The sequence below is a fragment of the Corvus kubaryi genome, unplaced genomic scaffold (genome assembly GCF_017639235.1).
Source record: "Corvus kubaryi isolate FWS band 111438036 unplaced genomic scaffold, C.kubaryi_AGA036_p1.0 68, whole genome shotgun sequence".
Lineage (NCBI taxonomy): Eukaryota > Metazoa > Chordata > Aves > Passeriformes > Corvidae > Corvus > Corvus kubaryi.
Window position 1 is genome coordinate 18,253,212 of NW_024582056.1, and position 27,769 is coordinate 18,280,980.

General features: G+C 36.8%; 1 long non-coding RNA gene across 1 annotated transcript; it reads left to right on the plus strand.

Moving 5' to 3' along the window:
- Positions 1-8,903: 8,903 nt before the first annotated feature.
- LOC121674505 lies at positions 8,904-20,014 on the plus strand. The gene is made up of 3 exons (XR_006019650.1): positions 8,904-8,982; positions 14,569-14,643; positions 19,783-20,014. It is a non-coding gene; the product is annotated as an uncharacterized LOC121674505 (long non-coding RNA).
- Positions 20,015-27,769: the final 7,755 nt, after the last annotated feature.

The following is a 27,769-nucleotide window of genomic DNA, read 5'->3' on the forward strand; positions in this document are numbered from 1 at the left end:
TTGGTCCCCACCAGTGATCTGCAGTGTTATAGAGGCCAAGTGGCCAAACTGCAGTCCTTTTTTCTTGTTTGTCTTTTGGAAGTTAAATACTCCTAGGCTTGCTCAGTCCTTCAATAAGAGTTCTAGGAAATCACAGAAAGCAGAGGAACAAACTGAAGAATAGTGCTTTTCACTTACATCAAAGACTGAACAAGTGAATAGATTTAATTTTGACCCTCTATTATGGCTTATGGAAAGCTGATGAGGAGAGAGGTGTTGCCTAAGTACTGACTCTGATTCTAACTATGTTTTCCAAATAGTTTTTGGGGGAGAATTTATCACTAATTTTATCCTCTTCCGCACCTCCTCCCCACCCTCCACAAAGGTGTTTATATTCAGGAAAACATGGGTTTTCAGAACTCCTAAGGGCTTCTGACTGTGCCCAAACACTGATGGTTTCTTTGAGATCATAGTTGTCAAGGCTAGTATACAAACAAGAAATGTTAGAAAATGTTTTTGAGGAACTTGCTATCTAGAAGCATCTGACTTTAAAAAATATGTGTTAAATGAATGCCTTTTTCTCAAAATAACAAACAGGAGTAGTTTGTATGTATGTCTTTCTTGATCTCAAAGACTGTTTTGATGACTCTATTGGCACTTACTGTCAGCAGAGAAATGATATTGATGAAAAAAATGCAATGGGCAAAATAGAACAAGGGCAATGAAGGGAAATGCTCCTGATGAGCAAGTGCTTCGCTAATTCTGTGGTCTTTTCATCATCCTTGAAGCAATAATCCCGTATTGTTTCAAAAAATGTATCGATTTGTAGATAATGGCAAAAGCAGAAACCTGAGTTTACCAATTTTTACTTAAAAATACTTCCTTTGTGTCCTGGTGTGTTCCTGACATTTGCTCATTTTGGTTTTGTGCAAATGAAGATAGAGCTCTTTATGTGTTACACAAAATTATTCTAGTCTCGTATTAATCTTGTGATATGAGTTGTTCACGTGAAGTCACTCCTAAGAATGTCTGAGGATTCATTACCAGAATTACAGGCTTTATTGAAAATATTATTTTTAGTTGCACAACCAAGAATACCAATTTTCTACCCAAGTGATAATAAATGATTAATTAATTTACTGCTACATTAAAATCAGTATGTTAATCATATCCACCTAATCAGGGGAAGAAACGTGTCCTTAAGAAATAAAATACTCTTACGTTTAACTAGATTATAGAAAACACATTCTTAAAAATACCTAGTTCCAGAGCAGTGCTTTCCTCATTCAGCAACCAGGTGGTTTTTTTGGTCTGACAAATGACATCCTCAGAGTCTTTTCCTCACCCAGTGATTAAAGCAAAGCCAAAAGCACACATTTAGGTAGATCAGGGGACTAATCATTGTGCCATGTTCACTATTACAAGTCATGGTAGTTCCCAAATGCCCCATCAGAATTCCAAGTCTTTTGGTGAAAATGCATTTGGGATCATGAATCTCTCGATTATTAGATCAAATCTAACCCTTATCTGAGTCCTTTCTTGTCCTAGTTAGGACGCTTTTCCTGTCCATTAGCAAAGTAATTACCAGGCAGGTGTGGAGTTAGCAGGCGGGACAACAGTGACTCTCAAACAACAACTCTGTCCTTCCCAAATATATCTAACTACTTTTTCTAGTTATGAGGCATAGTAAGTGATAACACTATAAATGTTCAATCTCATCACTACAGGAAGCCATGAAAATGATCAAACGTCTGGAGAAAATGCCTTAGCAGAAAAAACTGAAGTAGAGAGGTATTTTCACTCTGGAGAGGAAAAGTCTTACAGGGGATCTCACCACCCTGTACTTAAAAGGTGGCTACAAAGAGGATGGAGACTTTCTCTTCACAAGCAGCAACGTGGAGATGACAAAGGTCAACAGGTTCCAGGACAGGTTTCATCTTGACATGAGAAAGAAAATTTTCAGAGTGAGAACAATCAATCACTTAAACAACTTCTCTAAGGGTCAGAGTCCCCATCACTGGAGGTTTTCAAGACGCAACTGGGTTACTAACAAATCTCATCTAAGCTCCCTTTTCTATAAAAGGTTGAATGAGGTGGTCTTTCAAAGGCCTTCCAACCTGGGCTGTCATGATTTTATCTTATCCGGTCAGAGTTTTTTGCTATGTTTGCTTCTACAGAGTTGTTGAGGGACATCTGGTACTCTATACACCTCCACAGTTTGATGCCTTCCTAAGCACATTCACTGAACATGCCTTTTCAGTAAATTTCCTTAGAACTATCAATGCAGATCCCAATTTGGTGTCTCTTTGACCCAGCTCATGCTATTAAAGAACCCTTCGACCCACATCTGCTGGTTTTGGAGACAGCTTTTCTCCAGAATTTATTTCTAGTAAGATGAGAAAGCATGTGTGTGTGGTAGATACCAGTTTTGTGATAAGCTTTTGGATCTGATCTTTAATTACAGGTTACCATGACTACATTGTTTGATTCTTTTTTTCCCTGGTAAATGTCTTTTCTGAGTTGTGAAGGTATTTAATTTGTGAAATGCTTCGTATCTCAGTGCATGTAGATTAGATAGAGTATGAGCTCGTAAAAGACAAAAACCGTTCTTTCAAAAATCTCACCATGTATGCTATTCTCATGAAAGTTAGTGAAAATGTTGGCCCTTGTATTGAAATAAGACAAACTAACTGGCACTGAATATCTGTTTGTTTATTTATAGACAATTGAGTTGTATTGAAAATTTGTAAATAAAAAAATAACTGAATGAGTAGATAAGACTAGGCTGAACAGACTTCAGACTGAGATAACTGTAGGCCTTCATGATATGGTAAACTATTAGAGGTGCAGTGTTATCTCATTACAACACATATTTTACTAAAGAATAGTGTGTTCCAAGGCCTTTATTTACACTGCAATACATACCTGCCTCAGGCCTGTTTTGAGGTGTAAGGTGAAAGGACAAGTAGCATTAAAACTTGAAAAGTAGATGTCTTTTACTGTAGCCGCATATGCAGCACACAGCTGTATTCAGTGGTTTATTGCCCATGTTAATTGTGAGCAGTAAGGCTGGAGAATGTGTGTTCTGGTGAGTGGCTTCCCCTGCTGTTCAAATATTTTCAGAAAGCAGGCAGAAACCCCAAAGAAAGAAATACCATTGCATTTAAGGACCCAAAAGTATATTGTTCTAAAGTTATTGCTCTAGTAGTAGTATTATGGGATATCCAGGTAGAGCAGCAGCTTAAATGTTACTACATTTCTTCTAGTGACAAGAGAGCATAGCAAATACAACTCCCCAGTCTATCTCATCTCCACGAAGGATAAACATGTGGCAAAGAAAGAGTCCCTCCTACGAGCTACCCGTTTACCACAGCAGTCTGATTGTTCTTTGCTTCTTAGTGTAAGTGTGGAGTGGCCCAGTGAAATTATTGGAGTGGTGTCAGTATAAGCAAGTGCTGTGACAGAGCATCAGATCTGCATCGTGAAACTCTCTCTCCATTGAAATCAAGGAGAATTAGAGACTGGAGGAATTTCAGCTGCAGATATGTTAATAGAAATTATAGTAGACTGCAGTGAGGTATAGAAGTAACTTTCAAAGTCAGTGATCAAGGATTCAAGGCTGAAGAGACCTTCTGTACTCCATCAAGCAGAAAAAGAGAATCATTTTCAAACTTTAAATGGAGTAAAGTAGGAGAATAACAATAATCAATAAAAAGGAGTGACGAGTAGTGGTTCAGAGCAGTGAAATCTGGTAGAAAGGGAATGGAAAACTAAAACCAATTTTTTAAGATTTCTATGCTTGTGTTACACTGACATGGAGTGTCCCAAATGATGTTGCAAGAAGAAATTTGGTGTCCTAAGGAACTTTAGATGTACATTAAGAAGGTCTGGCTGAAGGCCTGACAAATTAATTAGTGAAGGCAGATGCACAGGAGAAATCATAATACTAATTTTCCGATTTCTGTACTAGGCTTCCCACAGGTCAGCTGTGTGTAGTTCTTGGCATCTCTGACCACAGAGCACTTACAGGAGTATGCTAATAAAAGGATGACCTACCAGAATATATATCTATCTAATAAGTAATAATTTGCTAGGGGAAATTCTGCTTTGCATTTCCAGTAGCTAGCTGTCTTGCTCTTACCTCTAAGGATGGTATTTTATCTCCATTTTCTATAAGGATGGTAATTTAATTTTTAAGCGAGATCCATATTGCCCTTACTCTCTGTGTCAATCTCACTGTGATGTGACTTCACATTTCTCTTATGTGGCTGAAAAGTTTTTTTGCTATTTTTTCTCATTACTGTTGAAGGATCTCGCTCATTTTGCAGTAATTTTATTTCTATGGAAACTCCTTTTGACCTCTGAGATATATTTGCCAATTTTCTTTTTCCCTTAAAAGCTTTCTTTAAAGGCTTTCTGTACTGGACAAATAAGGAACACCAAAGAACAATGAAATCAATGAGACTGAGGTTCAGAAGGATCCCTCAGAAGGATCCTGGGAAGGATGTGAATGTCAGAGAACAGCATGACAAGTCATAAAAATTAAAGATAGGTTTCTTTTGACATTCTTTCACTATCAGAAATAAGCTGTCATGAAGAGAAAAGGAACTAACAGAGGGTGACTGGAAAAATTATTTACTTATAGAGGGGAAAAAGGGAGTATGTCACACTTCCTCTTTCAGCCTTTTTCAAAGTGAAATTCCAATCAAGGTATATTCAGGTAAAATTCTGAGATTTAAGCTTATTATCACAGAGGCACAGAACAGGTAAGGTTGGAAGGGACCACAGAGGGTCATCTGGTCCAACCTCCCTGTTCAAGCGGGATGGCAGCTATTCCAGTTCAGAGTCACCAGCACAGTAAAGAAGTTCTTCCTTATATTCAGTTGGAACTTCCTGTGCCTCAGTTTCTACCCATTGCCTCATGTCCTATTGTTGGGCACCACCAAGAAGAGCCTGGCTCCATTCCTCCATCCTCTTCCTTCAGATACTTCTATGTTGATGAGGCTCCCTCTCAGTCTGCTCTTTGTGAGGCTGTGAACAGGCCCAGCTTCCTCAGCCTTTCCCTGTAATAGAGATGCTCCAGTCCCCTAGCCAAATTTGTTGCCCTTCAGAACTGGACACAGCACTCCAGATGTGACCTCACTAGGGCTGTGTAGAGGAGCAGGATCATGTCCCTTAACCTGATGGCATTGCTCTTCTTGATGCCCCCCACATACCATTCTTGTCCCCCCGGGTACACTCCTGGCTCATGGAGAGCTTGTTGTTCACCAGAGCCCCCAGGCCCTTCTCTGCAGAGCTGCTTTCCAGCTGTCAGCCCGCAGCCTGTACTGCTGCGTGGGGTTTGTGTTACAGGAAAAGAAAGAAATTGCCAAATTCAAAACTTTCTAATTAACAAAAAATTGTTCTCCCTAAGATTTTTGCCTTTGTACATTGCCTGTATTTTGAATTTTTTGCTCATTCTCAATGCCTCCTCTTACTGCTTCCAGACACTCTGCCTCTACTTTCTTTTAGCTGGGAAGAGAAAATAGAAGATAAAGAGGGTGGAAACTGTGATGGCAAGGTTTCTTTAATTCACTGGTTTTCTCTCACAGAATATTTTCTGTTACTGTACCAAATAGCAGGAATCTAAGTTTTAAGACAGATGTCTGGAGAAAAAAAAAAAAAAGAAATGAGAAAATTGAAATGATTGTTTTTTTGTCAATTCTTGAGAAAAATGTGGTAATTGGAAAAAAAAAAAACCCTAACAGACTGAACTGTGCTCATGCTTGATGGCCTTATTTTTGTGGAAGAGTCTCTTATATTGACTTAATGATATCTGCTGGAATTGAAACAACAGTGTCTACACAAGGGACTTACCCCGTCTAATTGCATCAATTGAAAGTGATTCAATTTTTTTGGCAGAGACAAGCACAGGGAGATGGAAAAAATAAATGGCTATTTTTTTTTTATAGTGAAATAAAGGAGAGGAAGAAAAGCAAACAACTTATGGCCCTGAAATGCCATATTTTTATATCTAGGAAACCATGACCAAAAGATGCTAATTTGTTTCAACTCACTCACTGTGAGGGCTCCCTTTGATCCTCCTGCCTTTCTTAGAGTGTGATATTCTCACATTTTAATGCAGTATCATTTGACATTGAGATGTAGGGAAAATTGTCCAGTAAACAGCTTTCTTGTACTGATTTGGAGCTGGTGGGAAAGATTATAGCATGAGCTGGTGCCTGCCACAAGAGAAATGGATTATTACTCTGGGAACACTTACATCAAGGAGGGCCCTTTTACAGCTGAAAGAGGCAACCTTTTACAAAGAGCTGTGTTCTGTGAACTCGTTGTCAGCTTGCTGAAAGTGCTAACTCACAGCATACAGGTCATTGCTTCCCAGAAACACGGGAAAAAACCTTTAGCAAGCTATTTGTGACTTCTTCTCCTTGAGTGTAAAGATGTTTTCTACAAAATGACACCTCATCAAAGGAAAAAAAGTCAAAATCAGATTTAATGAGACAGAGGGTTTAGGGAGGAAGACGAAAAGGGGTGTTTTAAAAGACATCAATGCTACGCTCATAGCAGCATAAGCTTTCAACAAACCAGCCTGCGTGATTCGGATAAAATGGGAGTGGTGGTACTTTCCAGACAAAATCCACTTCTAATAAAACTCAGAGCTAGGTAAGGAGGTCTCCCTGAATTTCCCCGCCCCTGAAATCCTGCTTTTCCTCCTATCAGTTTCAGTGTTATGATAAAATTAAAAGCCTCACAAGGGAACATTTTTAATTTTGTTTCTGAAAGCCTTTTTTTTTTCATGCCAAAGAGAACTATAGAATAAATTATTACAAGGACATTAAAAGGATTTCATTTCCTTGAGCATACATATGCATTCTGCTGCAGCATGTCCTCTCCCTCCCAGTGTAGCCATTGATCCACAGCTTTTATAATGAACTCTAATAACAACTCTATTACTGCAAGGCTCCCGATTGGCTCAGGCACCCACAAAATTAGCTACAAAGAAGCCAGCTTGTCAATATTAATTCCGCCACAGAGATTACTTGTTATGGTAGAACAAAGGTGTTTTGGCTCGAGCTGAACAACTTAACTCCTTGTCTCATAAAATTTAAGCTGCTATTGATCTCCTTCTTCTATTGTGCTGAAGGATTAAGAAAAAAAACCAGTGGCGCACGCGCGCAGACACGCAGACAGACACCAGCATGCTGAATCACTCTGATGCATTCTCCTAAACCACCAGCCGCCCCCTTCCTTCCTTCTCTTCTTCCCTTTCCCTTCCATCCCCTCCCTGTCTGCTAAGAATCATTCAGTAACATGAAGCAAATTAAATCAATGAATTCATCCTAGCAGATGGGTGCTTTAACAGTCAGTTAGCCTTTAGATAATTGAGGCGTTGACTCCGGAATCATAAAATGGATGGCTCGTTTGTACATTTTACTGAAATAGATCACCGAGGTTAAATAAATGAAATCCCATTTGTCAGGCGGTAATAAATGGCCTCCCCTTCTGCAAACAGCTCTGTTTGGCCTAATAAATACAGGGATGTTACAGTGCTCCTCCCTTGATAGGGTTATGGCTTAATGAAATGGTCTTTCCTCTGCTTGTTTTTGCCTCCTCCTGCACCGTGTGATAAGTAGTGAACCAACGAAGCTTGTAATTACAATCTTACAGAGAACCCAGCCAATCTGTATATAAATCTCACCATCCAATTACAAGATGTAATAATTTTGCAGTCAAGCTGGTAATGAGGTCTAATACTCATGCATGTGATAATCCCCCCTGGATGCTGACTCTATCAGATGTTAGCTTTGTAATTATACTGGCAGAAAATCATTATTTCATGTTCAGCAGAAAAATGAGGTTGGTGGGAAGTTAATTTTCTCTATGCTCTGTGAAGCATAGACAAAATTTTAATGATTTAATCATTATGGTTATCCCTTTTGCAATTGACCCGCGTTACTTCTGTAGAAACATTGGCACATTTAAAAGTCCCTGTTACCCGATAAAGCTTGCCAGGTATGCAGCTTTTAATGTAAGAATAACCGTATACAATTAAACTATTAACCTGCTTGATAGGGGAAAAATCCATAGTTTTTATGTTTTCATTATTTACACACAGAATCCAAAGGAATGTTTATGTCCAGTCTGCACTGCGATAAAAAAGACTCTTAAATAAGAAAAAAAGAAAAATGCTATAATTAGGATGTAAGCTCTCAGAACAAAACAGCAGGTTCACAGTGGTATTTTAGCAGCTCAGTAATCTTTTGTTCCTTTCCAGTGTAGGAGACATTCATGAGACCTTATACTTCTACACAAAGAGCTTGTTATGCATAATCAGCATTTTCACAAGAACAAGTTTAAAGGAACTGCTTGTGATACATATTTTTAATTGTTCTTTTCTGCTCTCAAAATTTTCTTGTTATTTCTGTTTGTCCAGCCTGCCAGGAAAAGGACACAGAGTAAGACAGAAGTCACAACATTGAGATGGGAGAGTGAGAAATAAACCCAGCAGCGCAAAATCAAAACTGTAGGGAAGTAGGCAGGGCAAAATGCCAAAGCCTATTGCAAATTGCAACTAGGATATTTGAGGATAAATTACTTTTAAAATATTGAGTTAATGAAAATATTATCAAATTCTTTTGTGGTAGGATTTCAACTAAAGGTGGGAAGATCTGCATCCAAAGAATACTTTGACACTCCCAGTGTCACTTAGATTTGCGTGCTTAATTCTTCTATTTCTAACTTTTGATTCTGTGCCCATTTTGTTCCTTTATTGACTTACTTCGCATATATGTGGATATATATAGATATGGATATATATATGTGTGTGTGTGTGTGTGTATTTAAATATTTATGTGTATACATGCTGTTTCTCTAAAACAGACATTATAAAAAAGTTAACTGAATTTTATCTTCCAGAAATATTTTATGTTTTCTTTAGAACAAGCAGCAGGATTAGGACCTGTGCAGTACTTCAGCTGATGACTTTCATGTTGGCTTGATCTGGTAGGTTTGAAGGCTTACCACAGCAGAACCCAATTAATATATGTAAAAGATAATCTCATATTTGATTCCTGTTAGACTTAGAAGATAGGCCCAGCTGTTGTCTCAAGACAAAAGCAGTTACAGGTACTGTCCAGAGAATGATCTGCAGGTAGGCACTTCTTCTGAGCCTTGGGATGTGGCTGATTCCACCTCCCTTCGGATTTGTCCTTCCAGACCTAAGGGAGTCATTTAGAATCCCTTTACAGCCAGCGAACGTCACGGGTGCCCTTCTCTCACCCAGCTGAGGCATCTACCTTTTGAGAAGGTGATCTGTGTCTTAGAAATGCCTTTTCATCCACTGGCTATAAAAAAATAACAAATGTATAGTTCAAATGTTGATAACTACTTTGTAGGCCTCAAAGATTAGTTGAAATACATTCTACCCTTACCTTCTCTGTGGATCCAACCCAAAGTAGCTCTGGAGAAGGCCTGGGGTCTACTATGTATTATGTATTAAATTCCTAATCTAGTGATATAAAAAAGGCAACTTGACAGACACGAATCCTGATCTAATTATGGTTCTCAGCCTTAAAAAAGGATTATTTTTTAATGAGTCCTGTAACTCAAAGCACATATATATTTAGACAATTTATCAAACGTCTTAAGAAGAAAATCCTGACATTAGTTATGGTGGTTCTACTGGTACTCTTATGTTTTATTCCTGCAGAAGAAGCAGGATGGTGGTGAGAAATGCACATGACCTAAAATTAATTAGGTTATTAAGAAGCAGTGAAGACTAAGAGACTTGAAGAGGAGCATAATACAATAGCCAAATGGACAGTCCTTTTCTGACAAACCTATTATGTCTAACATGTGTTGAATAGAGTAATTGGAAATACTTAATGCCTTACTAGATACAAAATAAATTGTTCTTAGCTGGTAGAAAGATGAGGGTATTAATATAAACAGTTGAGTCCAAAGTAATAAAAAATGCAAAGAAGCTCAGAATAATATGGAAATTAAAATATGAAATTCCACTTATAGCAAAGGCACATTTTTTTCTAGAACAATGCATTCCTTTTATCCATGTCAGTCAGGGTTGCCTCTTTTACAAATTTTATCATGAGTTTGCCATGTTTGTGGGGGAGAGTTTGGTTTAGATGTATTCTTGAAGTCACCATTTTGGGTAAAATTTCTACATTTCCTTTCAAAAAAAAGAATTCCCTAAATTTGTTCCATAAAGTTTAGCTTGGTGTCTCTGGGAAAGTGCATAAAGCATAAAAGGGAGCGTGCAAAATTGATACAATTGGCACTTCTGTCTGAAATGGATTTTTACTCTTGCATACACACTTTTTCAGAACACTGTGAGAGGTGGAGATGAACCTGGTTTTCTGAACTCATGTCATGAAAAGATCTTAACTCTTAGCCAACTAGACATTTTTCTTACTGAGGCAGAACTAGGATTAAAAGCCAAGTGAGTTTTACTAATGGCTAGAGCATAACTGGACAAGACTGTTTTTGTACCATAAATTAGGCCAAAGACTGCAGGCAGAAGCTGGGAACTCTTTGGTTAAGACATTGGATTTAAATCCAGTAGAATACTTCAGGTGTTTTGTAAGCATGGCGATCTTCTAGATAGGTGGAAGTTAATTATACTTCCCTCATTTTCCACACAAAGTGTTGAAAACGTGAGCTTGCCTTAACAAAACTAAATAAATCTTTGCTACTCAGCACAGTGGAAGAAGCAAAAAAAGCAAGCTCAGCTTCTCACCCAACTTCACATAAATGTTTCCATCTCTCTGAAAATAACAGGAGTTGTGCAGGTAGTGCCTGTGTCTAAAAAGAGGCACATTTGTCCTTTTTGATAGAGCCTGCACTAATGGTTGTTCTGTGGTTCAACCATTGGATCTCTTTGAGCTTTCTGATGCTTCTTCTGGTGCATCATGGCATAGAGAGATGTGTTTAGGAGAATCCCAATTCCTCAGGTTGCACATGCCAGTAGGTAGGTGAACTTTATATAAATTTGGGAGCTAGTTTGTTAATCTAGAGGTACTTCATTGAGAGAGAGCAAACCTAGACAAGCAATGAGCCATGGCTGAGGGCTAGGATATAAGTAAATAATCAGGTAGAGAGGTTGTCCCCTTCTTACTTTTAGCACAGTTTCTGCCTGTATTCCCTAGCACTGACTCATATTTCTCCTATTAGACAGTTCTGGCATTTACCTGAGCTCTGTAATCCCCATAATGCCAGCTATTTGGGATTCTTGAGCCAAAGAGCTTCTCTTACTTCCACTCATGTTCATCTCCTATTTCAATAAGAAATTTACATTCAGAGTAGTGGAGAGCAAGTCAATAAGGCTGCACACCCACCTTGCACCAGGAGCAGTGTCTTTGGCTTCTCTGGGGACTTTGTCTTGAACATCCACCTTGGCTGTGTTTTAGGACTGCTCTGTTCTGGGAGCTAACTTTAGCCAAACTTGGCATACAAAATTCTGGAAACTCTCTGTGAAGCGGCCTTTGATTTTTGTATGGGTTTACAAGAGATCAGCATAATTCTATTTGAGCATAGCTGGGATTATGTATTCCAGTGAACAAATCCAATCCTTAAAGAATTTCCAGGTTCAGGAATGATTTCATCAGGCAAGTTTTGACAGTTGAACCCATTGAAAATGAAAATAAAACCTCTAGTGTCCTTCTGTGATTTGAGATGTCACCAATGCTCATATGAAGGGGTTAATTTATTAAAAGGCACTGGCTCTTAGTAGTTGCTAGGAAACATAGCCTTTTACCAAAGGCTGTACTGCTCCAAGGAGGGTGTTTGTCAGAGGTAATGATCCTGTGTGGGGTTTACTCAATGAGTTGGTGGTAACCTATCCTGCAGAGAAGTTGAGAGGATGCAGTGTTGGAACAAGCTGTCATCTTCCACCTGTCCTCTTCCATTCATATTTTTCTCTCTTTAGCAAACAAAACAAATCAAACAAAACCCACCCAACCAACCAACAAACAGAGGAAAACCACAGCTGCTTTAATTTTCCTCTGAAACTAGGCAAGAGCGCTCTGACTTCCCCTGCAGACTGGGCACTGGAAATGTAAGTGACTATTTTGTGCCTGTGACTGAAGGAATTCCCAAAATAAGAGTTATGAAGCCTTCTCTTCTGAGTAGTTAAAAAAAGAGATATGCCCATTTTCAAGGTGTTTATTGAAACATCTTTTCTTTAGAATGAGTAAGAAGCTAATAAATGAATTTTTAAGTTAGGTTTATTTTTGTCTCATTATATGTCAGCATTTTATCTTCTGTATTAGGATCACTGCTTAGAGTTATTTCTTTACTGCTTCTGTGTTTTTTTGTATTTTTTAAGAGACAAGGGAAAAAAAGTGATTGAAAATCCACATGCATGCCCAACTGATTCATAAGTTGATGAGACCAACCGATTGACAAAGAGTGTATTCAGTTCTGTGACTAAAAAAATTACAATTAGTGGTTTGTTTTTTTTTTTTAAATAAACATTTTTATGTAGAAATAGGTGCATAGACCTCATCCTTATGGCCAGGGTAACTTACATGACAACTTGTTAAATCGATTTTATGCTTCTTTTAGATCTGCTATTCAATTTTTTAAAGTGCAGATACCATGGCAACCCCCTCTCTCATATGGAACGTATGCTGCTTTAGAGATAAAGAGCAAGTACATGCAAAGATGGAACAGGATGACATGTAAACTTTTTTTTTAATATTCACACTTTGGATGAAAAAATATGCTACACAGACACATTTTCTCTCAACTGCAGTATATTTTATGAAAGAATCACATTTTGTACAATGCGATTAATCAGGTTTTAGGTCTTTTCATAAATAATATAGAAGGAAATTGTACCCTATGCTTTTCTGATGTGTATGTTCATGTGTGCATATATATGCATATATATACCCAAAGAATTATCCATGTCTCTACCTTTGTTTTAGTGTATAATAACGCTTTAAAGACGGACAGTAACATCTTTATTTTTATTTTTTTTTCTTACTGTTCCTTAATAGTAAGAATGTAACACAGTTTTTTTGTTTTGTTTTGCTTTTATGAAGGAGCTGCATAGCTGCTACAATTAATTATTTTTTAAAAGAAAAGACAAATCACAGCTGAAGTATCAGTATCAGATTTTTTTTGAGAAAAAGCAGGAGGACTCGTGTATTTGGCTATCTTGGTGGTTATTTACATTGTCTGGATCAGAATTTTCAAAAGCATGATAACATATTGGATTTCTCAATTAGCTTTCTAAATAATTGACGTCAGGGCACTCTGCTGGGTCACAGCATTTTTGAAAATCTGGTCTCTTACTCGAGTTGCTTTAGCAAGAGTTTGATTTAGTTTGTGAGATATTGCTTATATCCAAAACAAGACAATTGATCGAAGAAACTGCCACTTCTTATCATCAACACCCTATTTCTTCCTGTATTCCATATCTTGGTCAGAGACAGGATGTATTTGAAATTCCAGCATCTTGCTGCTCTTTTTATTTTGTATTGAAGCCTAGTTTTGTGATTAAAGACAGACCTGAAATATTAGTAATGTTTCTACCAATACTAGCTGAGCACTATTTGCAGGTTCCTGAATGAGCTAAAGACAGGAAAAAAAATATAGTTTTTTTCAGGATTTAAAAGCACACGATTTAATGTGAAATCTATGTTCTGAACTTCAGTTTTGCCATTCCCACCCATAAACCCCAACAAATTACTGTCTTATGTGATCTTGTTGATAATACAGATGACTTCCACATGCATAGAGCACTGGAGGAAGGAAGGGTAGAGGGTCTATCTTCCAGCTTAAACATCATTAGTAGTGGGATTTGAGTGTCTTTTAATATGAAATTATTTAAATGAAGCAAACAGCCATGCATCATCTCTCTCATGTTTTTCTGCACTTGTGACACATGCACTACTGTTTGGCTCTCTGTTTTGTGGTCACTCTTTTCACTTCTTGGCATTAAGTTTTGCCACCTTACATTTCTTTTTGCAAGCTTTAATAGGTTTGAAAGTTTAGTTTGATTTTGATAAGCTTGCACAAGTCCTAAACTGATTTATCAAATGTGCTTGTGGCTGCAAATCTCACAAGGAAAGACTCTCATAAGAGACTGTCTACAAATAATAAAAGGAAATGACTACAAACAATAAATGGAAGTTATAGGCTTTTCTTTTTCTTCACACCTTTCTGCTGACAGTGTCTGAACCAACTCCCATTAAAATAGGGAATCCCATTGATGGTAGTAGGATGTTTGCCGGACCTCCAGACATCAGAGGAATTCACAGTGGAAACTCCAAAAATCATGAAAATTGCTATTAAAAAATTAATTCTGCATCTCTGAATTATAAATAAATGTCTGTTCATGTTTAAGGGGATTGAATGCTGGAGCTCATGTTCACAATGGTTTTCCTTTGTTGAAATCAATTTGCCTGTACCAACCATTTATGCTTTAACAAGAAAGTAATGTGATGGTGAGAAAAAGCATGGCATATTGGGATGTTCCTCTGAGTGCTATTCCCTGAGGCAGCTGCTGGAGAGTATTGAAGGGAGGCTAAATAAACATTGCCTATCTTTTCTTTTTTTTTTTCCCAGAGACCAAATGTGTAACCTCTGTGATGCAAATTATATTTAACCAGCTCTGGGGTCTGAATATGGATCGGCGCTTTGGTGAGTCTGGGTCTCTCTACGTGGTCACAGAACAGTTTGTCTCTATGTTAAAAAGTCAACTGTGATGCACATTTGTATATAAATGAAGCAATGAGTTTGTTTCAAAATCATTAATGGTAGATCTGAATGAATTTCTTCTTTATTTCAGTTTTGGTTTTATGAAATGAGTACTTTCATAGTGAGTAGCAGTTTTGAAAACCAAGATAACTGTGAAGACTATTACCCAACTTGATCTGATCAATGCGAATTAAAGTGTTAACTTCAGTCGAAATACACTCATTACAATACACTCCAAACAAACACATTTATTAATGTAGATAGTGCATCTTGTGCCTTCCTAACTCCGAGTTCATTACTGACTAGAAATATTAATAAGTACATTTTAAAAATGCTTTCAGATAATGATACCATGAGGACAATAAATGATTTACAAAAAAATGAAGGTCTCTAAGGTCTTTTAGTTAGGTATCAGCAATTATTAGGAAGTGAATTCTGTAATTTGGTTATTAGGAGTGCTAAACAGGCTGCAAATGATATAGGAAATGTATTTTTTATATATACATTGTAGCAAATAGGAAATAACAGTAAATTAAGATATATATAGAAATTGTAGATGGATTTTTATTTTATTTTTTAAAAAATTTTTTTGCTGACTTAAATAGTCACTTATGGAAAATAGTCTTGTTACAGTTGTTGCCTATATTAAAAAATGGGATTGTAAAAAGTTTCCAAAATTAAATTTTTCTTGAATATCTTTAATAGCCATTTCCATGACTATTTTATTAATTGTAGTTGTTAATAAAGTAGTTCTTTATTTGTATTCAAAAAATCTATTTATCCCTTAAATACTTTCTCAGATTACATCTTTATTTCCTCCTCCTCCAGATAGCAAATTAAATAAACTTCCAGCTTCAGACTTGAGGCAAACAATTGAAAACATATGTTTAAATTAGAAAACAGTTCTGGAAATTGCCTGATAGGCTTGGCTTATTTTCGTCTTGGCACTACTACTGAACCTTGTATGATTGTACTTTATTTTAAGGAAAGACCCAGAAGTAAAAGCCCCAAAGCCAAACCCAAACCAGAAAACCCAACACCACCGCTACCACCACCAAAAATGTAGTTAAAGAAGTTTTGTGTGAAGGTGTCCACATGATATATATAAAATAGTGCAATTTTTCCTTTATTTGACTGAGGCTTTTGGTGGGGGGGAGGGGGGGAAGGGGCAGAGAGGGGGCAGGGACATGTGGGCATGTGGGGGGGTGTACCTACAAAAAACAAAGAAACAGCACTTAGCATAAAAAGACATACTTTCTCTTAAAATAATTACCGAAGAAAGCAACTTTTGAAACAGCTTGTGAAATGGAAGGTTGTTTTAACTCTTTTTTAAATGTAAAATGCTTTAACTGAAAACAGAACATGTTAATAACAATAATTTAATATCCAACACACTGTATTTTTATAGCAGTAACCCCCCCAGTAATTTAAAATATTTCCTCTTTCAAGATTAATATTATTTTAAAATAAAAATTTGAACGTGTCTGATTTAGGACCTAAGCATGAAAACCTTCCAAAAATCGTAGATGTTCCCATTAACTGTTATTTAAATGTTGTCAATCAAATCTGTTTGCATCTGGTACTGATGTCATGTGAAATTTATTTGTTTAAACTTTCAGTCACACATGGAAAGTTTTGCAGATGGTGTCTCTTCTCCTCTGTTTTTTCCAATTTTCCCCCTAAACTCCAGTTCTTACTCTCTCGACCCCCCAATTTGATTCCTCCTTCTTCTAAAAAAAATAGATCTAATCAGTAGCATGTTAAACAAGAGGGGATCTTTTATGTATTCTGTGTTAGGACAAGGAAAGCATTGCTGTAGATCACTAGAATAAACAACTCAGGCTGATTCAATTACAATGCCTGGGCCAGGCTTTTATCTGCTGGTGACATCATTTCAATCAAAATGTAAAATAATACAATCCAATAGATGCAAGAGGGAGAGATAGGACACAGACTGCTGCACTTAGTCATTTAATAAAAAAAAGTGGAAGAAAGCTCTTTCTGACAGGCTGCTAGGACTTCCATTTCCAAAACTCTATTACCTTGTATAATAGTATTCAAAAGAATTGAATGCAGGAAATTGTCTATTACTTTTTATTAGTAGAAGCTGTTATGTAGGATACAGCCTGCTGCACTGTTTTTTCTTTGTTCCTTTAATTAACAAGAGCATGAAATCCTTCTATTGGCAAGCACTTGTTCCAAAGCTTCTGTTGCCTTCTGTTTTTACTGAAAAGGTAGGTTTTTGTTCTTTTCTATTCTCTGGATGTCTTCTCTTTTTTATACTAAAAAAGTAATTTTTTTCAAGTCACTGTAATCTAAAGTCTATCAGTTACCTTAATAGGGCTCAGGAGAGGGTAGAATGCAGATACATTTCCATAGTCGCAGAACATTTTTATAAGAAAGTTTCACATTTGAGGAGAGAGGGAGATCCAGATTGCAGCCATGTGTAGGCTAGTGCCAGTCTTCTGACCATGTCACTTGCCAGCAGAAATTTGCTATTGTTGCTTAATTTATTGTGACAGAAAAAGAGATAAATTGGTACATACCGATTTGATAGATGAACGGTGCAAAGGAACATATTCTTTCTTCTCAATCCTTTAAGATTGTCTGTGGCAGCATAGGACAGGGCTTTGTAAATATCATCAATCTGGCCATCCTACACAATTCTCTCAAATTTTACTGGGAATAAAACTACTTGTCCTCATTCCAGTGAGGTGTAGTTTCACTTACTTCTACATTCATATCTGTAATATACCAGAGAGAAGAAATGATGGGTAGAACTCTCACTTGTTGGAGAGAACATATTTCATTGATTTTAGTGATTAATTAAAATATAATTTAGGTTCACTGCTATTCAGTTCATAAAGCTCTGAACACAACTTTATTTAATAGGAACTTCTATAGCTAGATTGTGACATTGGGTACTGAACAGGGTCCTGCCAAGGGCAGACAATGACTATGGCTGCCACTGAAGCTCTTCCTACCATGCTTACTGCTTTATGATGCATTATGAAGAAGTAGATTAAGTCAAATGGCTAACTGCAGGTGTTGTAGGAGGAGATGCAACTCCTTAAATGAATTTTATCAACATTTTCTTTACTAATGCAATTAGTTCTTATTTTGCATTTACCAGTAGCAAATAGACCTGAAGAGAGCTAAGGTCTTTGGTGGTCTTGAAAGATATTGACTTTATGTCTTCTCTTGCTAAGAAAGAGATTTCTGCCATTCTGGATAGCATTATTATTCCAAGTACATGGTAACCCTTTTCTAATGGTTTATGAAAAGGATTCATATGAGGATGAAGTAGTAGACTACTATTTTGGGAACAAACTAGCAACAACTATAATCACTGAATAACTTTAATCCTCCCTTTTACAACCATCAGGTGTGTTTTATAATTTTTCATTTTTCTATTTGATATGCTGTGGTTTTTTACAGTGTCTGCAATGCTTACTAGCATTCTCCTGCTGCTGCAGTGGGCTGAAACTGTAGCAGGCTGCAGCTGTAGTCAGGATCAGACAACCCATGTTGGACACACAGCACCTGAATGAACACAGACCTAAGGTCATAGCAAGGATAGTTTAAGACATATAAACTAGTTATCTAACTCCATATCTACCTAGTCAATAAAGAGATATGAACTCAAAGAGTGAAGAATTCTTAAAGCTGGATGTTGGCCTACATGGGACAATGGCACTTGGAGTATTACTGTTCCTGTAATTTGGGTACCTGAGCTGAGACTGCATAAGCTGAAGCTGCATATTGAGTTACTCAGCCCATCTTTTATTTTCTGACACTGCCCTCACCTTTTCAGGTAAGATGAAAGGTGAACGAGTCCTAAGCCTAATCAATATTCCAGGGATAAAGGGTCTTTCCTGGAAAAGTGAGAGCTATGAATTTCAGCTCCTGCAGGCTGCAGGAGTATGTAGCACTTTGGTCCCTTAGCTTTTAGCTGAGTGAGTTTTCTGGCACTCTGTTTCTGGAAAAGAAAGATATTTTACCATGCATATGACTGAGCACTGGGCTAGATGGAATTCATCATTGTCCAAGTGTCTTGAGGGAAGGTCTATATGTGCATGACGGAACAGAGACAGTTACATGTGTTGTCAACCATCTCCCATCCCAGATTAAGAAGTGTGTTAGTATGAGAAAGGCAATGCATTTGCATGACTATCTCAGGGCTTAGGAAACACTGTCATCCAAAATGGAGATATGAGTTGACTGTAGGCACCCCTGTACATCATTCTGGAGAGCAGACATTTGTCAGAGATTGACTGAGTCTTCATCTCAGCTCAGGTGGAACTCATATGATCTGCATCTTACAGCACAGATTAAACCTAAAAATGTATGTATGTCAAATTCCCTGAGTTGGAGCTGGACCTTTTCCCACAACATATCTGACATGCTCAACCACAAATGACCTTTTCTGACCTTACATAGGCATGAAAACTCCCTCTATCCTGACCAAAGTCCTCACTTAACATATGTAGTTGAGACCCTTTAAAGTAATCTTTCTTCATAGGAAATAAGCCAGAAAGATAACAAATAGCAGAATTTAACAAATGAAATCCAGAACAAGCCTACTGTAAAATGTTTTTGTGTGAGATCTGGTTACAGTCCCCCTCTGGATGAAAGTGGAATGTCTCAAGTGCCTTTAGAGTTGAGCCATGTAGGCTTTTTGGAAACATGTTGTTAGTGGGTATGCATGAATGTTAAATTTAAAATAGAAAAAAGATTTTCCTAGAATTTCCAAAAATCTGAATACATTAGGAACATGAATTAAAAAAAAATAAGTAAGGCAGTACTTGTTGGTTCTGATTCTCCAGACAGTCTAGCAGAACCAAGGAATACAAAGGTTACATTTTCTGCTGGGTGCTCCTCTCAGTTCTCCTGCTGCGTTACTGTGCTTTCCTGTTCGCACATCTCTGCCCAACTCTTATGAGTTTTAGTCCCATTTTCCAGCCCCACTTGATCTACCCCTTCCTCCCTGGAGTCAGCTCTTGATTTACTGTTTTTAGCCTGATGTTTTTTGTTCTTCTGCAATTTCTTGACTCCCCAAGCTCTGTTCCATTTTAATTACAGGGATATTCTCTCCTGAAATCGGAAGGTTATGGAGTCCTGTCCTTGCTGGCGATAGTTTCAAGGTCTACAGAGAAATTACATTGTTCTTTCTTCTTTTCTTTTTTTTGTTTAATAGGCATTAGTTTTCCATATCTAGCTGTCAGTATGTTTTGAAAATACTTGAAGTAATTCATATAACTTAAAAAACTAAACATGTTGTAAAAAATGTTATTTTTACCTAAGAAAACTTAGTTTTATATTCTAGCTCTTAATAGGTCTAAATAGTTCTGTAGTTATAATTAAATGCATCTAATGAAATAAATTATACAGAAATTTGGATAATTAACTGTTATCTTTGTATCTTTGTACCCTGTTTTATGCTTTTTCCATTATAACATAATAATATTGTTCCAGCTAGTAGTAAAGTAATAAATAAATTTTTTAAAAATAAAAAATAATAATTAATAAAATTTTTCCACTTTGCCAGCAAACCCCTGACGTTATAAAAGCAAGATGAGCATCATATCTACTTACCTTATTCCTTGTTTAGATGTCTTGGAATTCCTGTATTTTTCAATACAGGATAATATACTGTCTTTGGGGTGTAATACTATCCACAAAATGTATTGGCCTTTTCTCAAAATTTGACTTTTGGAAATAGTTTTGCAAAGTGTTGATCTTATATAATCAGGGAGCAGGCAAGAGCAGGATTTGTGCATTTTTTTACACCTTATCACGGTGCATTTAGTCTTCCTGTCAGTTAGGATAGTTTATACTATGTTATGTTTTTGGAGGTTATAAGGCTCCAATTGTTGGCCCCCCATTTCACCATTACGCTAACCCAAGTCATTCTTCATTGCACATGCAAGTTTGGTGAGCATGCTGTTGGTCAAAAAGATTTATCAGAGAAAGCTTATACAGAAATGTACTTTATTTTGTGACATGCTGTTATCTTGTGACATGCCTGTTAGTGCTGTATAAAGTGCACCTGCACTTCCAGGTACAGGCCTGCTGTTTAATGTGTGTACTGCAATTGATGAGGTTTACATAAAACTTTGTGCTGTCCAAACATGAATGGATCTGAAGAAAGGCTTAATTTGAGCCTGTGGATCGAAATCTGAGACTGTAAACTGTGGCTCATCTGCTGAATGTTGGCTCCCAGGCATCTTGGCTTCTTTTACTCAATCAGAATTGAGTAAAGATCAATAGGATTGATAAATAAGAGCAGTTTAGACCATCTGAAAGAAGGAAAGTAGATCTTCTATCAAATTCTGAATCCTTTAAAAATCTGAGTTCAGGAAGTGTTTGGAGATGGTACTGGAGAGTGACTGCTGGGACGAGACTTCTGAAAACACAGGGAAAAATAGTAACTTTATTGGCATTCAGCTGGAGAAGTTCATAGTTAGCAAAGCAGTTTCTGAATGCACTCAGGTCATTAGAAGGTGGGATTGGAAGCCCTTCGCTGCTGATGGGACTATCTCCAGAAACAGACAAAGCAAGGAGCTGTCTAGAGCAGCAACATGACTGTGACTGAGTTGGCTGCTGTTGCTGCTACTACAGAAAGGGTGAGTATGTATGGGGCAGCCTGTGGTCCTGGGTGGGATTCACACCCAGTCAGTGCTGCACTGTCTCACATCAGTGCAGACAGGAGAGGATCTGTGAACTCTCCACTGTCCTTCTCACTCTGGTGCCACTCCTCCTCCTTGCATTTTCCTAACCCATGGCAAGGGTGTCTCACTCCCAAGGTAGTGTTCAGAAGGCAAAATTCAATTTTGCTGACATTACTGAGAAGTCTGAGCCAGCTCTGGCTTCCTGAAAGACTTCACATCTTCTACAATGCTGCCTGCAGAGGGGCTGAGCTGGAATCACTTTCCTCCCTTCCTATTATAACTGCACTGCTGTGTGTAGAGTAGTTTGAGAGGGAGAAACCTGGGAGGGAAGGATGGGGGATCCATTTGTTGTGTAAAGGTCTGTTTATTAAGTGGCCAAAGGAAGCAAAAAAAATGAAGAAGGAAAGAGGAGATAAAATGAAAGAGATAATAACAAACAGCGAAAGAGGTCATAAGGAAAGGAGAATTTGATTCAGCAAAGTTCCCTTGAAATGGTCAGTTTTCGATAATTTGCAATGGAAAGGTGCCTTTAAAGAGATTTTGATGGTGAATGCAGTCCCTTCTTGTTTTGCACCATGATCATAAATTTCTTATAAAGACAACTGGTCTTAGATATGCATTCTTCCTTCTCTAAGCTATTCCAGATGGGAAATGGCAGAGTTTAGAGATGAGCTGGATCAATAATCTTCCTAAATAGAAGAATACCTAGGCAAAGAGCCACGTTTTGTAAAGTTTCCTCTGAGTCATTGAAGCTGCTCAGTATTAGAATGTAGTCTTACCTTCAGGGCTTTAGTGGAAAGCTCAGCTAAAACACCAGTGTGCCTGGGTGGTTGTTAACATGGGGCAAAAGCATTGTGGCAGCAATGGATGTGTCTCTTGTTACTGTCTTTGCATTTGAAATGTACCTATCCATATTTAAAAAATATCTTGATTATGACATATTAATTTCCACATTGTTGAGATTATTTAAATTATTTTAAGCAGCACCCAGGCAAATAATTAAAAATTTTAAGTCAACTGCAACATGTGTAACATCTATATTAGATGACTTTGACTTGGTAAGACTAATGCCAGAATGATCAATAATGGCATGACTAAAGGACATTTATCCTACCGTTCCACATATGGAGAGATCTGCAAGCACCACAAAATAAACTGCTTGCCACTTTATCTGCTGGTGCTGTTAAGGGGGACTGAAACCCTGCATGAAGCTGGATCCATCCCTTGGCAGTGATCCCAGTTAAGTAGGCATGTCATTTATCAATGTGCCAATAACATAATTTCTGTGATATTTTTTCCTCCACGAATTTTGCATTGATAAAAGACTTCTTCAGCCAATAATCTTGATTATTATTTCATACAATGAAACTGCCTCTGCTTTATTCTCCACTTCTTTCCTTGTACAGCTGGGAATAGTAGAACGGATCAATGAAGAATAACCACTTGCTCGACTTTGTTAAAGGAAAAACTACTAAGTATATATTACCTACCCTATAAGCAAAATCTAATTTCTGTTTTGCAGAGACACTTTTGTGGTGTTTTAAGAGAAGAAAGTCCTCAGATCTAATGCCTGGTGCACAGCCGGACTCAAGCTTCCTTAAACATAAATGTGAGATCTTTGTTTCAGCTTTGACCAGCAGATGGGCCTGAGTTTACAAAGTTGATTTAAGTCAGTTTAGATTCCATGTTCTTATCTGGTACTCTATTGCTAATTATAATCAATTAGAAACAGGAGCTTTCTGGGACTTGATTTAGACCTACAGGTTTGGGGTTTTTTTCTATGTCGTTTTCCATAGAGGAGATGATAAAAGCATGCTGCTTTTTCTCATTCCACTTCTTCACTGAAGCTGCTTAAGAAAATGAGATACAACAAATCCATTTAGGATTATGTTGAAAAAGCATCTCTGCTTTTAATATTAACCAGATTTTTACTGCTAAGTTTTGCTGGCAAATCTCTGAAAGTTTCAGCTTGCAACTTATCCGGATCATTTAAATCTACAATGCTGGCTTTGCAGTCTTGCAAGAACATCTGTTTTGATTTCCAAAGCTATCTTTTTTAGTCCTAGAGCACTCTTCTTTAGTGTTGTAGATTTTTTTCAGAATCTTAAAGGGCCTTAGTTTTAGCTCCAAAACATAATGAAAATCAGGAGGAAGTACCTGAGTGTAATGTTTCTTGTGCTGGTAATTTCACGAATTTATTCAGTCTAAATGGACAAAGAAACAGCTGGATGTTTCTTTTCTATGACTTTAGTGAAACCTAACAATACAGAACTGTTGTGTGCTATGTCTCTTATCGTGCTCTTATTGAGGCATAGTTTGCATGTGTATATATCTTTGTGTTTATTAATTAATGACTATTAATGTGTCTAGTAACATGCTGTTGCTTTTATTTGATGGTAGATGGATGTATTTGGTTGGGGAAGTATTCATCTGAATCTAAACTTTTAAAAATTATTTTATCATTTTCAAAATTAAATGCCTGGAAAATGCTGATGTATTGCAACCAGACAGTGACTATCATGTAGAGAAAGGACCAGTTACATATCTGTTCCTCAAATTAATTCAGCATTCAAAATGCAAGAATTAATAATGATATTGTGTATGCCTGCAAATGGAAACCAGATTATGATTTTGATAACTCTGCTTATCACTAAAGCTTGGAACAAGTGCTCCAACTGGAAAAATAGCTCACTAGCTGCTAACTGGTGTTCTCAAAAGCTTCACAGTTTAGCAGAAAAGTGTTGATTACTTGGCATTCAATATAAGTTCCAAATAACTATTCCTTAATCATGCTTTTTTACACCTCAGATAATTTATACACATTAATTTCTTAGTTCATGTACGCATAGAGGTCATCACTCTACTGGCTAAAACCTTTATCCTCTGACACACCTCTCATGTATATTAACACAAATGCCATACTATTGTTAATAGGATTATATCCCAACCTTCTATCAAATTGTTTACCAACATAAATCTGTCACTTTTTGTATACGCATTCCCACCTAAAAAATAATGATGTCTTTATTCCGTAGTTCACGCCAGCTTGATGTGTAGTGCTCTAAATCTCAACGGCATTTCTGGGTAAAAAGCAAGTTATTATATGCATTGTTTCACTTGTACATTTATTAACAGAACTTCTAGTTAAATTCTAATTGAATTTGTCTTGTCATACTTGCACTGTAACATGCTTTGAATGTCTTATGATTTTTTTTTAGCGCAACTCATGAAAAATAAGTGCTTTAGTTAATTTTTTCTAAATATTTTTCTCTTTTTTTTTTTTTCTGAGTAGGTTAATTTTTAAATGAAAGTTCAATTTTTAAACAAAAAGTTGTCTCAATTTTTTACCCTTCAAAGTATGGAAAAAGCCCTTTTTTGACACAGTCAGAAGTTAATATGCTAAAAATGTTAGCATGAAATAGAATTATGTTTTAAAAGATCTCCTTTCTCCCTTTTTTAACAGTATTTATCAAATTTTCCTAGAACTTGTGAAGAGCTTTGTTCCTGGGAATTTTTCTCCATGGAAAAATATATGTATCTATGTTTTAATATTTTCCCAGTTCTAATTCCAAGAGTCCACAGAAAATATAAATTATTTTTAGTTAGTATTAGATAGTACAAATAGTATTGGGAGTTGATGATTGTGTAAATCATTATGATAGATATTAACCTTTCTTTAATATAAAGCATCCATGTAGCAATTTGATAGTTTTCAAATGCTCTCATAAACTGTAATTATCTACTGACGTATTTGAAAGAGTATTCATTATTTGTGACATCATGTATTTGTTATTTCTTACTCATAGTGCTTATAATTTCATTTAAATCACAAGAAATCATTGTCCAATTTCCACCTTCTAGTCAGGAAAAAAAATGAAACAGGTTAATGAAATGCAAATAAGGAATGTTAATTTTTTTTTTTTAGTTGAGTACACAAAATTTTCAGAATGTGCATGAAAACTTGTTGAACTCATAAACAATTACAAAAATTATCCCAATCTTCTCTAAATTGCATGAATTCTGCATTTTAATTATTCCACTACTTTCTACACAGTGCTTGTGCTGGTTTACTGGCTTATGATAGTTCTATGGATTTTGTAATGCACCTGGAGTCCTTGTCAATATGCGGTGGAAAAAAAAAGTGTTAAAAATTATTTATGTAGATCACTGACCACTCCATAATTCTGTCTCCTTCCATGGGCTTTTAATTGTGCTCTGCTGCTCGTGTATTTAAATGTCTCACACTGTGTGTCTTTTATTGAGCTTAGTGTTTATTTGTATGACTAACTGCAAGGGTGGATGGGTAAAATGAAAAAGAAAGGTGGGATTGTGTTTTCCTCTTCTGTCTCTTTCTTTCTCTCTCTCACTCTCCCCCTCTTTTCTAAACAAGCTAAGAGTTTTTATAATTCATCACCTGGCTGACAGATGAGTTCTGCTGGAGAATATTAGAAAATGTCTCAAATCTCATATATATGCTAATGGTATGCTGAGACTGGTTGGTGGTATGCCGGAGTTTTTAATCTGTCTCGACCAGTGTGGAAAGTGGAGGAGACAAGTCATTGCACTCGACAATTTATGATCAAACAACTGAATTGTAAAGGAAGAAGGACATGCAGAAAAGGAGAGTAATTTTCTGATTTAACAGCGTTGTTACTACAAATAAAGAAATCTTGATTTTGACTGCACTCGACATTAAATGAGTTTCCTGTGCCCTGCTCTGAATTTTTCATTTTCAGATTTGTATAAAGCACCCTGCTTAGATACAAGTGACAGATAAGGAGAGGATTGCATATGGAAATCAAATGTGTATAATAAAGCCATCTTCTGTTTATTAAATAAACACATGTAGATGACTTCCGTGGAGAATGCACTGATAATTCTTCATTGTGTTCTAGTTTTTTTGCAAGTCACAAAGAATCTTATTTAACAACCACGAATGACTAGATGCAAGCTTTTCTGTTTATTACCTTATAACAAACCAGGCAGTCTAATATATGGCATTTATAAACATTTTATTTTGATTCTTTAGTCCAAGTTTTAGCTGTAACAGTACAATATATTAGTGTTCATGCTGTTAGAGTTCTGGGAGCTGCATGAATGCATTAGTATTTTCTGAATATTATGTTTTCAGGATAGAAATTCTAAAAATTAGCAAGATAATAAATACATCATTGTAAAGTGAAATTCCAGGGGAAGGGAGCTATAGCATACAGCACTTCAGTCGCCAGATTAAAAAAAAAAAAAAAAAAAAATTATAGCACCAAAACTAAGAAAAGACCATGGGGTCAAAGACAGCATGACAACGATTTCTGATCCAGTGATTTAAGGGTCTAAGTTTCAGATGTAAAAACACTTGAAGTTCATCAGAGGTTGTGTTTCCAGTTCTATTTCTCAGTCCTGGTTCTTTTTGCAGAGATGGCCTTCCTATAAATTATTGTAATGTATTGCACTGTTGGGTAACATCTTGAATACTGGTGGGTTTTTCCAGAAAGGGTTTTTCTATTGCAACCGAAATGCTTCTAGGCATTAAGAAGAAAATCTACTTTTTTCACCTTCTACCTCTGCACAGTTAAGTTCAAATTTAGATTTTGGTACACATTTTTATTTTGAGAATAAAAAGAGGTGAAGGGGGAATCAGTAATGTCTAGACCCAAGTGAACTATTTAGTGAAAATTGCTGGCCATGTCAGAGGACTTCTATAATTGGTAGCTCACTCTGCCTGGACTGAGAGGGCCGTTATATTGTTTTAAGTCCTCCCCTGTATTTATCAATATCTGCAGATTCATTAGGAAGGTTTTAGACTCTCAGTGTGTTTGTCTCAAATTATCAGCAGCATCACCTGTCCATTTGTTCGTGCTTGAACTCTCTTTTGATGTTTTAAATTTGAAAAAGAAGAAACTCCACCAAACTAATACCCCAGAAGTAAAGCATGCCCACCTTTTTCCAGGTACTTACTGTTAGATGGGTGAGGAGTTATGAAATTCTGGTTCAGACTTCCAAAGCACCAGGCAGCTTCTCTGCCTGGGGTAACTGTAATGTGAGCTTTGGCATAAGTGCATCAGAAAATCCACATGAATTTCTTACTATGATTGGAAGTGATTGCTGTGCGTGGAAGTGCACAACCAGTTCAAACAAGACTAGATAAGCTGTGTTGCAAAACCATATGGCTTAGTTTAAACAGCACAAAGAGGAAGTCTTTGATCATGGCCTTTGATCAGAGTTAACCCTAAATGAAGTGGTGGGCTAATGTAGGTAAGAAGGTGTCAGAATCAAAGCAACTAGAGGCTGGTACGAGTCTAGTAAAAGAATTTTGGAGAGGACACCGGTATGCAGATGGTTTGTTCAATTTTAAGCCTAAGGTAAGGAAGAAAAAAAATGTATCAACTTGGGCACCAGTG